Consider the following 11,980-nt stretch of genomic DNA (forward strand, 5'->3'; position numbering starts at 1 on the left):
GGAGCTTTCGTTTCACATGCATCGCCGCTGCGCGTTTCCCATTGCTGCGAAAACCAATAATGCTGGCAAAGGATATGCGCTTGCAGTCGGTTTTGGTGGCCTGCAAACACAAAAAAGCGTATTATCTAAAAGTATTATTTTGTCATTTCTTTTCACAATTTATTGAAATAAATATATAATTCTTGCGTTTTAAGTATTAAACGGCACTTTAACAATTTCTGTTTTAAACAAAACTTCGTACGTGCGGCGTACAAATTCGCGCGGCAACGCCGGGCCGTCATTGGTTGAGATGCGGTGCTGCCGCGTCACCGCCGCGAAAATTTGCAACTTGCCCGAACCTCGCCGCTCCAGCCGCTGGAGCTTCCTCCGCCGCTTGAGAGAGGGTGTATTCGCCGCGGCGGCGGAATTCGCGAGCGGTTCGCTTGCATGTGAAACAGGCATTATGCTGATTGCATGGATAGAATCCACGATGGTGGCTTCCATAGCAACGACATCGTATACCTTTCGTTTCCATGGTAACATGTTTGGTTACGTAATGGAATAAAATTATAACAGGCGGCACCACCATTTCTTTTTGTGTAAATACTTTGTACATATTACTTCTCCCTCTATTCTCTCTTCCTGACCCCTCACCTCTTTCATTTCATTTCTCCATTCTGCCTGCTATCCTTTATTGCCACTGCCCCAGCTCAGGTGCTTCAGTATCGATGGCAGATGCCGGGGCTAGCAAAAATCTTTTCCTTCCTTTTTACTATTATTTTCAATAAAACCACTACCACCATCACCACCACCGCCTGCATCGCTTGTCTTCTCTTGGAATCCACTCCGTTACCTTTAAGTGCCAGCGGGCATGTTCGATTCTCTCTATATCAGACTTCTTCATGTCGGCTACCTTGCGCTTAATTTCGCTGATAGCTCAGTTTGCCCCTCTCCTCAGCGCGTTTGAGGTGTCCAGCGAGAAGGGCGACAGCTACTCCGATTTTAAGGTCCACAAAATTCGAAATTCATCTCAGTAAACTTTACAAGGGCAATTCAGTATAAAATATATTCGCGTTTTGAGCAACGAAATGTAAACAATACATATTAGACAGTATTTCACGCGATTAGGCCAATAGCGATCACTAAGTTGCAAATTGAGCCGGATCCCCGTAGCGCGTTTTCTAGTATGGCTTTCAGGCACCTGCGCATAAGTCACCCGGTTTTTATGGCAGTCATTTTTTTCCAAGTGAAGTAACGCTGCCTCCGGCAAGTACAGTTGAGTTAGAGATTGAGAGAGACAGTACTTTATACTGCGAAGTAATTCGGGCCATGCCCTTGAGTCCCCGTACGACCCCACTGCACTCAAGTGTTTGTGTTCCAAAGGTCAACAACTGTGGCGCACCGAGTGCTCCGAGGTCTTAAGGTGCTCTAGGCCCCACGGGGAAGGTTGCCGGGCAGACGGGGAGGACCTGGAGGGAAGAGGCGAAAAGTTCTGGGCATAGGGTGCAGTCAGAATAGTGGAAGGAGGGATGACAGTGGGATAGGGGTCACGGAAGGGTGTATGTTTATTGTCCCCGCCAGAGAGATGCGCGTTATTTTGGCAGGGGTGTGGCGGGCGGTAGAACTGGAGCGAGGCTTTGTAGGCCTGCGTCAGCTCGCTGAATGAGTGCCAGCGCTCTTTCGTGAATCCCCGATCCGTGGCTGCCCCGCCACAGTGGATCAGTGGTTAGGGCGCTCGACTACTGATCCGGAGTTCCCGGGTTCGAACCCGACCGCGGCGGCTGCGTTTTTATGGAGGAAAAACGCTAAGGCGCCCGTGTGCTGTGCGATGTCTGTGCGCGTTCAAGATCCCCAGGTGGTCGAAATAATTACGGAGCCCTCCACTACGGCGCCCCTTTCTTCCTTTCTTCTTTAACTCCCTCCTTTATCCCTTCCCTTACGACGCGGTTCAGGTGTCCAACGATATATATGAGACACATTGCGCCATTCCCTTTCCAAAAAAAATTATTATTATTATTATTATCCGTGGCCACCTGCACGCGGTTCAAAGAACCTCGGGATAAAAGGTTGGCGGCCTCATTTCCGGGATTCCCGGAGTGCGCACGTGGTGCACAGCTCCTCTCTCTCTGTCTGTCTGTCTGTCTGTCTGTCTGTCTGTCTGTCTGTCTGTCTGTCTGTCTGTCTGTCTGTCTGTCTGTCTGTCTGTCTGTCTGTGTGCCTGTGTCTGTGTCTGTCTGTCTGTGTCTGTCTCTCTGTCTGTCTGTGTCTGTCTGTCTGTGTCTGTCTTTGCCAGGAAGAAAGAAAAGGAAAGTGCACAGGCCTGCCCACTGGCTCAAGCCGAGCCACAATCGCTACCACGTGCAGAAAGTAGGAGAGTTGAAAGATGGGATAGAAAGACAGGATAGTAAAGACGCGCTAAAGACAAGGCCGATCCCGGAGGTAATGCAATACCGGGCCAACCGGTGGCGGGAGTGAAGCATCCTTCAAACTCTCCGCCACATTTCCAAAAATAAGTCCAGTTGGACCCGTATCAGAGCCCAGTATGCTAAAAGCAGGCACATGGGCTAGGATTCACGCAAAGTCAGAATCGCAGTGGTGGCCGCGTTTCTATGCGGGCGAAACGCAAAAGGCGCCCATGTATTGTGCGATGTCAGCGCACATAAAGATCCCCAGGTGGTCGAAATTATACCGGAGACCTCCACAACGGCATCTGTTCTTTTATCCATTCACTCCCTCCTTTATTCCTTCCTTTTTGGCGCGGGTCAGGTGTCCACCGATATATGTGAGACAGTTACTGCGCCATTTCCGTTTTTTTATTAATTGGTTTTTGTGGAAAGGAAATGGCGCAGTATCTGTCTCATATATCGTTGGACACCTGAACCGCGCCGTAAGGGAAGGGATAAAGAAGGGAGTGAAAGAAGAAAGGAAGAAAAAGGTACCGTAGTGCAGGGCTCCGGAACAATTTCGACCACCTGGAGATCTTTGACGTGCACTGACATCGCACAGCACACGGACGCGTTAGCGTTTTTCCTCCATAGAAACGCAGCCGCCGCGGTCGGGTTCGAACCCGGGAACTCCGGATCAGTAGCCGAGCGCTCTAACCTCTGAGCCACCGCGGCGGGTCCATTTCCATTCCTCAAAACCAGTTTTCAATTTTCAAATGTTCAGTGCCTTAAAATGTACCGGGCTTCAGTGCGCGTGATGGAATTTGCAACGGTGGCTTCCTCTGCAGCCTCTGGTGGGAGAGGTAGTGTGAGGAGCGCGGATAAAGAGTTCACCACTGCTGCGGTCGCTTCATCACCCGTGCAGGCAGCGTCCACCCACACGGCGTCAGGCGATCGGAGCCATACTCTGGGTGGAGTGCCTTTGCACGGGCTCTGCGGCGCTGCTCATGGTGGGACGCTTTGCATATTTCTTCCGAGCGCGGGCGGCCGCGGTGCCGATTCCCGGGGCCGCCGGAGCAAAAAATAGCCTGCGCTGGGTTCACTGCTCTTTTCTGTCCTGAGCCTAATGAAAGCGACGATCGCTTGGCTCTGTTGCTGCTGTCATTGCTGTTTCTTACCGCGAAAGCAGTAAGGGAGCCGGAGTTTCCGGGTTCGAACCGGACCGCGGCGGCTGCGTTTTTATGGAGCAAAAACGCTAAGGCGCCCGTGTGCTGTGCGATTTCCGTGCACGTTAAAGATCCTCAGGTGGTCGAAATTATTCCGGAGCCCTCCACTACGGCACCTCTTCTTCCTTTCTTCTTTTGACTCCCTCCTTTATCCCTTCCCTTACGACGCGGTTCAGGTGTCCAACGATATATATGAGACAGATACTGTGCCATTCCCTTTCCACAAAAACCAATTATTATTATTATCCGTGGCCACCTGCACGCGGTTCAAAGAACCTCGGGCTAAAAGGTTGGCGGCCTCATTTCCGGGATTCCCGGAGTGCGCAGGCGGTGCGCAGTGTCTGTCTGCCTGCCTGCCTGCCTGCCTGCCTGTCTGCTTGTCTGTCTGCCTGCCTGCCTGCCTGCCTGCCTGCCTGCCTGCCTGCCTGCCTGCCTGCCTGTCTGTCTGCCTGCCTGTCTGTCTGCCTGCCTGCCTGTCTGTCTGTCTGTCTGCCTGTCTGTCTGTCTGTCTGTCTGTCTGTCGTTGCCAGGAAGAAAGAAAAGGAAAGTGCACAGGCCTGCCCACCGGCTCAAGCCGAGCCACAATCGCTACCACGTGCAGAAAGTAGGAGAGTTGAAAGATGGGATAGAAAGACAGGATAGTAAAGACGCGCTAAAGACAAGGCCGATCCCGGAGGTAATGCAATACCGGGCCAACCGGTGGCGGGAGTGAAGCATCCTTCAAACTCTCCGCCACATTTCCAAAAATAAGTCCAGTTGGACCCGTATCAGAGCCCAGTATGCTAAAAGCAGGCACATGGACTAGGATTCACGCAAAATTCAGAATCGCAGTGGTGGCCGCGTTTCTATGTGGGCGAAACGCAAAAGGCGCCCATGTATTGTGCGATGTCAGTACACATAAAGATCCCCAGGTGGTCGGAATTATACCGAAGACCTCCACAACGGCATCTCTGTTACTTTCTCCATTCACTCCCTCCTTTATTCTTTCCTTTATGGCGCGGTTCAGGTGTCCACCGAGATATGTGAGACAGTTACTGCGCCATAGATGTAATATTAAGGAAGGCATATAAGACCGCCCTGCATCTACGTAGCTAGGAATTAGTAACACCTTCCAAGAGCTGAGGGAGGCCCAAATCAGGGCACAGTATACGAGACTGCGAGGCACGCCAACAGGCCGGGAACTGCTGAAAAGAATAGGGGTGGAAACACAAGAGCGCCTTGACAGGTACAGGGACGTCCCGGATGGAATTAGAAAAGCTATTCGGGTCACACCCCTGCCCAGGAACATGGATCCGAACCTGCACGAAGGAAGACGGAAAGCAAGAGCCGAGTATATCGAGCGAGGCTTAGCCAATCTGGAAAACACGGTCTTCACGGACGCGGCGCTGTACCTGATGGATAGGAAGCGCACGGCCGCGGCTGTAGTAGTCGACCACCAGGGAGAACTGATCACCTGTGCAGCGGCAGAGGCTGCGGACGCAACAGAAGCCGAGGAGGTTGCCATAGCTCTAGCGGTCGCTTGCGGCTCCCAGGGATACAAATCTCTAAACATACTTACAGACTGGAAAGAGGCATGTAGGAACTACACTAGGGGAAGGATAGGTGCCGCAGCCATGAACATACTCAGAAAAGCGCGTGTCTGAGACACAAAACAGATACACAGCCTGGTTTGGATACCCGGACATGCAGGTATTAAGGGAAATGAAAGAGCGGACGGCCATGCTCGAGCGATGAGTTTCCGAGCGGGATTACCGGACGACTTTTGCACCCGAGCCTGCGACGGGGGGTATGCAGAGCACCTGGCCCTATACAGTGGCTTGAGGTATAAATATCCTCCGCTACACAAGGCACTAACAAAGGAAGAAGCTACCGGGTGGCGCAGACTGCAGGAGGGTATTTTTCCAAATTTACACATACTAAACAAGGTGTTTCCGACACAATACAGAGCCACATGCCCGTCGTGCGGGGCGGTACTAACGCTGTACCACATCACATGGGAGTGTAAGCGAAACATAAAATTCCACCAACACAAACACACAAGTGCGGAGCAATGGGAGAGCCGGCTCGTCAGCAGCGAGCTCACTGTCCAAAGGACCCTGGTGCAGCACGCTTACGAGGCAGCGCGGCTCAGCGGAGCCCTGGAATGAGGGCCCGACCTTGCGAAGACGGGATCCGGGATCGCCTGATATGAAGACGACGCGGATCCTGCTGCCGCCGAACTACGCAAATGTTCAATAAAAGTTTTTCACACACATACTGCGCCATTTCCATTTTTTGTTAATTGTTTTTTTAAGGAAATGGCACAGTATCTGTCTCATACATCGTTGGACACCTGAACCGCGCCGTAAGGGAAGGGATAAAGGAGGGAGTGAAAGAAGAAAGGAAGAAAGAGGTACCGTAGTGGAGGGATCCGGAAGAATTTCGACCACCTGGGGATCTTTAACGTGCACTGACATCGCACAGCACACGGACGCCTTAGCGTTTTTCCTCCATAAAAACGCAGCCGCCGCGGTCCGGTTCGAGCCCGGGAACTCCGGATCAGTAGCCGAGCGCCCTAACCACTGAGCCACCGCGGCGGGTCCATTTCGGTTCCTCAAAACCAGTTTTCAATTTTCAAATGTTCAGTGTGTTAAAATGTACCGGGATTCCGTGCGGGTGATGGCATTTCCAACGGTGGCTTCCTCTGCAGCCTCTGGTGGGAGAGGTAGTGTGAGGAGCGCGGATAAAGAGTTCACCACTGCTGCGGTCGCTTCATCACCCGTGCAGGCAGCGTCCACCCACACAGCGTCAGGCGATCGGAGCCATACTCTGGGTGGAGTGCCTTTGCACGGGCTCTGCGGCGCTGCTCATGGTGCGACGACGGGTTGCATATTTCTTCCGAGCGCGGGCTGCCGCGGTATCGATTCCTGGAGCCGCTGGAGCAACTTACATTCGAGTCGATTTACAGTCAGGTAAATAGAGTAATTGCGTGCAAGATCGGCACAACTACGCGCTCTCAAAGCTTACACACCCGGCCGGTGGTCTACTACAGGCACTACAAACCCGCCGCAGCGGCTCAGTGGTTAGCGCGCTCGGCTACTGACCGGGAGACCCGCCGCGGTGGCTCAGTGGATAGGCGCTCGACTACTGATCCGGAGTTCCCGGGTTCGAACTCGACCGCGGCGGCTGCGTTTTTATATAGGAAAAACGCTTAGGCGCCCGTGTGCTGTGCGATGTCAGTGCACGTTAAAGATCCCCAGGTGGTCGAGATTATTCCGGAGCCCTCCACTACGGCACTTCACTCTTCCTTTCTTCTTTCACTCCATCCTTTACCCCTTCCCTTACGGCGCGGTTCAGGTGTCCGCCGATATATGAGACAGATACTGCGCCATTTCCTTTCCCCGAAGACCAATTATTATTATTATTATGTTCCCGGGTTCGATATCGACCGAAGCGGGGGCGTTTCGCCGGAGGCGGAACACTAAGGGCGCCCGTGTGCTGTGCGATGTCAGTGCACGTTAAAGACCCCCAGGTGGACGAAATTATTCTGAGGCCCTCCACTACGTCACCTCTAATTCCTCCTCTCTTCATTAATTGTTTTTAGGGAAGGAAATGGCGCAGTATCTGTCTCACATATTGTTGGACCTCCAGTACAGCACCTCTTTCTTCCTATCTTCTTTCACTCCCTCCTTTGTCCCTTCCCTTACGGCGCGGTTCAGGTGTGAACCCCGATGTGAGACAGATACAGCGCCATTTCCTTTCCCCAATGGCCAATTTAATAATTAATTTACAGCGTTAGCTGTGCGGGTGACATTTCTAGCCTCCGAGTTAAAGGCGGTTCAAGTGCAAACGAATTAGCGAACAGAGCGAACAGCGGCGCGGCGCTGCGAAGCGGCTCGCGAGCTTTCGTTTCACATGCATAATAATAATAATAATTGGTTTTTTGGGGAAAGGAAATGGCGCAGTATCTGCTCATATATCTTTGGACACCAGAACCGCGCCGTAAGGGAAGGGATAAAGGAGGGAGTGAAAGAAGAAAGGAAGAATAGGTGCCGTAGTGGAGGGCTCCGGAATAATTTCGACCACCTGGGGATCTTTAATGTGCACTGACATCGCACAGCACACGGTCGCCTTAGCGTTTTTCCTCCATAAACACGCAGCCGCCGCGGTCGGGTTCGAACCCGGGAACTCCGGATCAGTAGTCGAGCGCCCTAACCACTGAACCACTGCGGCGGGGTTTCACATGCATCGCCGCTGCGCGTTTCCCACCGCTGCGAAAACCAATAATGCTGGAAAAAGATATGCGCTTGGAACCGGTTTGGTGACCTGCAAACACAAAAAAGCGTATGATATAAAAGCATTGTTTTTTCATTTCTTTTCACAATTTATTTAAGTAAATATAATTCTTGCGTTTTAAGCATTAAACGGCAATTTATACAATTTCTTTTTTAAACAAAACTTCGTGCGTGTGGCGTACAAATTCGCGTGGCAACGCCGGGCCGTCATTGGTTGAGATGCGGTGCTGCCGCGTCGCCACCGCAAGAATTTTCAACTTGCCCGAACCTCGCCGCTCCAGCCGCTGGAGTTTCCTCCGCCGCTTGAGAGAGGGTGTATTCGCCGCGGCGGCGGAATTCGCGAGCGGATCGCTTGCATGTGAAACAGGCTTTATGCTGATTGCATGGATAGAATCCACGATGGCGGCTTCCATAGCAACGACATCGTGTAGCTTTCGTTTCCTTGGTAACCTGTTTGGTTACGTAATAGAATAAAATTATAACAGGCGGCACCACCCCTGCTTCGTTGCCTTCTCTTGGAATCCACTCCGTTACCTTTAAGGACCAGCGGGCATGCTCGATTCTCTCCATATCAGACTTCTTCATGTCGGCTACCTTGCGCTTAATTTCTCTGATAGCTCAATCTGTTTGTCTCTCTCATTAGCGCGTTTGAAGTGTCCACCGAGAAGGGAGACAACTACCCCGCCTTTAAGGTCCACAAAATTCGAAATTCATTTTAGTAAGTTTTACAAGGGCAATTCAAGATAAAATATATTTGCGTTTTGAGCAACGAAATGTAAACAATACATATTAGACAGTGTCTCATGTGATTAGGCGAATAGCAATCAATAAGTTGCAAACTGAGCCAGAGCCTCATAGTGCGTTTTCTAGAATGGCTTTCAGGCACCTGCGCATATATCACCCGTTTTCCATGCCAGTCAGCTTGTCCAACCAACGATTCTAGTAACGCTGCCTGCAACGGCAAGTACAGTTTATTTAAAGATTGAGAGAGAGACAGTACTTTATACTGCGCAGTAATTCGGGCCATGCCCTTGAGTCTCCGCACGACCCCACTGCACTCAAGTGTTTGTGTTCCAAAGGTCAACAACTGTGGCGGACCGAGTCCTCCGGGGTCTTAATGTGCTCTAGGCCCCGTGGGGAGGACCTGGAGGGAAGAGGCGAAAAGTTCTGGGCATAGGGTGCAGTCAGGATAGTGGAAGGAGGGATGACAGTGGGATAGGGGCCACAGAAGGGTGTGTGTTTATTATCCCCGCCGGAGAGATGTGTGTTATTTTGGCAGGGGTGTGGCGGGCGGTAGAACTGGAGGGAGGCTTTGTAGGCCTGCGTCAGCTCGCTGAATTAGTGCCAGCGCTCTTTCGTGAATCCCCGATCCGTGGCTGCCCCTCCGCGGTGGCTCAGTGGTTAGGGCGCTCGACTACTGATCCGGAGTTCCCGGGTTCGAACCCGACCGCGGCGGCTGCGTTTTTATGGAGGAAAAACGCTAAGGCGCCCGTGTGCTGTGCGATGTCAGTGCACGTTAAAGATCCCTAGGTGGTCGAAATTATTCCGGAGCCCTCCACTTCGGCGCCCCTTTCTTCTTTAACTCCCTCCTTTATCCCTTCCCTTACGGCGCGGTTCAGGTGTCCAACGATATATATGAGACAGGTACTGCGCCATTCCCTTTCCCCCAAAACCAATTATTATTATTATTATTATCTGTGGCCACCTGCACGCGGTTCAAAGAACCTCGGGCTAAAAGGTTGGCGGCCTCGTTTCCGGGATTCCCAGAGTGCGCAGGCACCTATATGAGCTCCTGTCTGTCTGTCTGTCTGTCTGTCTGTCTGTCTGTCTGTCTGTCTGTCTGTCTGTCTGTCTGTCTGGGGGGGGGGGAATCCGACTGTGCGGCCTGCCCGTGGCCCCCCTGCCACCGGATACGGGCCGGTGTAGTTTCGGCTACTAGGCTTTGTTCCGGTGCAACGCACAGCGGTGGGGATGGGCTGGCCGGGGCCCGTCCTCTGGGGATGCAAAACCCCATGGGAGTGGCAGCGACTCCCAAGCGACTGAGTGGGCCAGTCGCGCACGTGAGGTCCGATGCCTGTGCGGAGGCAGGCCTGGTTTCATAATCAGGTTGGACTCACGGAATTGGACTCAAAAACTGCTCGAAAATCAAAAAGCCTCTGCACGCGGGGGCGTGCGTGGCTACCGGCTGGCGCGTCGGTTTCTGGCCAGGGAGAGGCCAGGTCCGCGCGGGGGTTTCCAGCAGAAGGGCTCCTTGGGAGCGATGTCCTCGGGGAAGCAGCCAGGGATGGCTGACCGCGGGGCCGTGAGGCTAGAGCGCGGGACGCCGAGGTAAGGGGGACCTTAGTAGGACCGATGCAAAAACCGTCGATGTTGCGGAGTAGCGGTGGAGTAGGCCCGGGTTATCTCACCCTCGGCCAGGTTCTTGGTTTGTGGCCCGGTCAGCCCGGCCCTGAACACTCCCTCCTCAGTAGGTGTGGAGCAAGCCAGGGGAGGAAATAAGTGCATGGTTGGTTGGTTGGAAGCACAGGTGGGTCCCTGGGATCCACCACACATACTTCCGGAGTCTGATAAGCCGCCAAAACACTCGACGGTTAGTAGCTGGGAGCGTAATGCAAGTCCGAACCGGACCCCTGAAAGTCGTGGAGGAGCCCGAGGCAGCTGCCCCGGGTTAGGATTCCCTGTCTCCGAGTCGGAGCTATTGCGTCGTTGGGTGGTCGGGCATACCGTGAGTGGAGCCGCACCATTGGAGCACATCGACGCCCTCCCTGTCCTGGCCAGACAGGAGTCGAGCAATGATAAAATGAGGGTCAATATCTCGCTGTCCCCATTCCCATCACATTACCCATAACCCTTCCCTAAGTCCCATTTCCACAACCTATGTCCCACCCCCTCCGCTACGTCCCAGGGGAGATCAGGGGAGTCTCCCCGGGCCCGCTCCCCCGGCTGTGGGTCGCTTAGTAGCATTACCCCATTTTTTTATTTTCCCACCTTCGGGTGGCAAAAGTACAACATTGCCTTCGGGCCTTTTCATTTATATTACGATTGGGTTAAGCCTGTGATACTTTAGTGGTACAGGCAGGAGCTCATTGGTTTACGTTTTTTTTATGGCAGCTCCTCCATACTGACTGACTGACTGACTGACTGACTGACTGACTGACTGACTGACTGACTGACTGTCCGTCCGTCCGTCCGTCCGTCCGTCCGTCCGTCTGGTCTGTCTGTCTGTCTGTCTGTCTGTCTGTCTGTCTGTCTGTCTGGTCTGTCTGTCTGGTCTGTCCGTCCGGTCTGTCCGTCCGGTCTGTCCGTCCGGTCTGTCCGTCTGTCCGTCCGTCTGTCCGTCCGTCTGTCCGTCCGTCTGTCCGTCCGTCTGTCCGTCCGTCCGTCCGTCCGTCCGTCCGTCCGTCCGTCCGTCCGTCCGTCCGTCCGTCCGTCCGTCCGTCCGTCCGTCCGTCCGTCCGTCCGTCCGTCCGTCCGTCCGTCCGTCCGTCCGTCCGTCCGTCCGTCCGTCCGTCCGTCCGTCCGTCCGTCCGTCCGTCCGTCCGTCCGTCCGTCCGTCCGTCCGTCCGTCCGTCCGTCCGTCCGTCCGTCCGTCCGTCCGTCCGTCCGTCCGTCCGTCCGTCCGTCCGTCCGTCCGTCCGTCCGTCCGTCCGTCCGTCCGTCCGTCCGTCCGTCCGTCCGTCCGTCCGTCCGTCCGTCCGTCCGTCCGTCCGTCCGTCTGTCCGTCTGTCCGTCTGTCCGTCCGTCCGTCCGTCCGTCCGTCCGTCCGTCCGTCCGTCCGTCCGTCCGTCCGTCCGTCCGTCCGTCCGTCCGTCCGTCCGTCCGTCCGTCCGTCCGTCCGTCCGTCCGTCCGTCCGTCCGTCCGTCCGTCCGTCCGTCCGTCCGTCCGTCCGTCCGTCCGTCCGTCCGTCCGTCCGTCCGTCCGTCCGTCTGTCTGTCTGTCTGTCTGTCTGTCTGTCTGTCTGTCTGTCTGTCTGTCTGTCTGTCTGTCTGTCTGTCTGTCTGTCTGTCTGTCTGTCTGTCTGTCTGTCTGTCTGTCTGTCTGTCTGTCTGTCTGTCTGTCTGTCTGTCTGTCTGTCTGTCTGTCTGTCTGTCTGTCTGTCTGTCTGTCTGTCTGTCT

The sequence above is a fragment of the Amblyomma americanum genome, chromosome 8, assembly GCF_052857255.1.
Source record: "Amblyomma americanum isolate KBUSLIRL-KWMA chromosome 8, ASM5285725v1, whole genome shotgun sequence".
In the NCBI taxonomy this organism is placed as follows: Eukaryota; Metazoa; Arthropoda; class Arachnida; order Ixodida; family Ixodidae; genus Amblyomma; species Amblyomma americanum.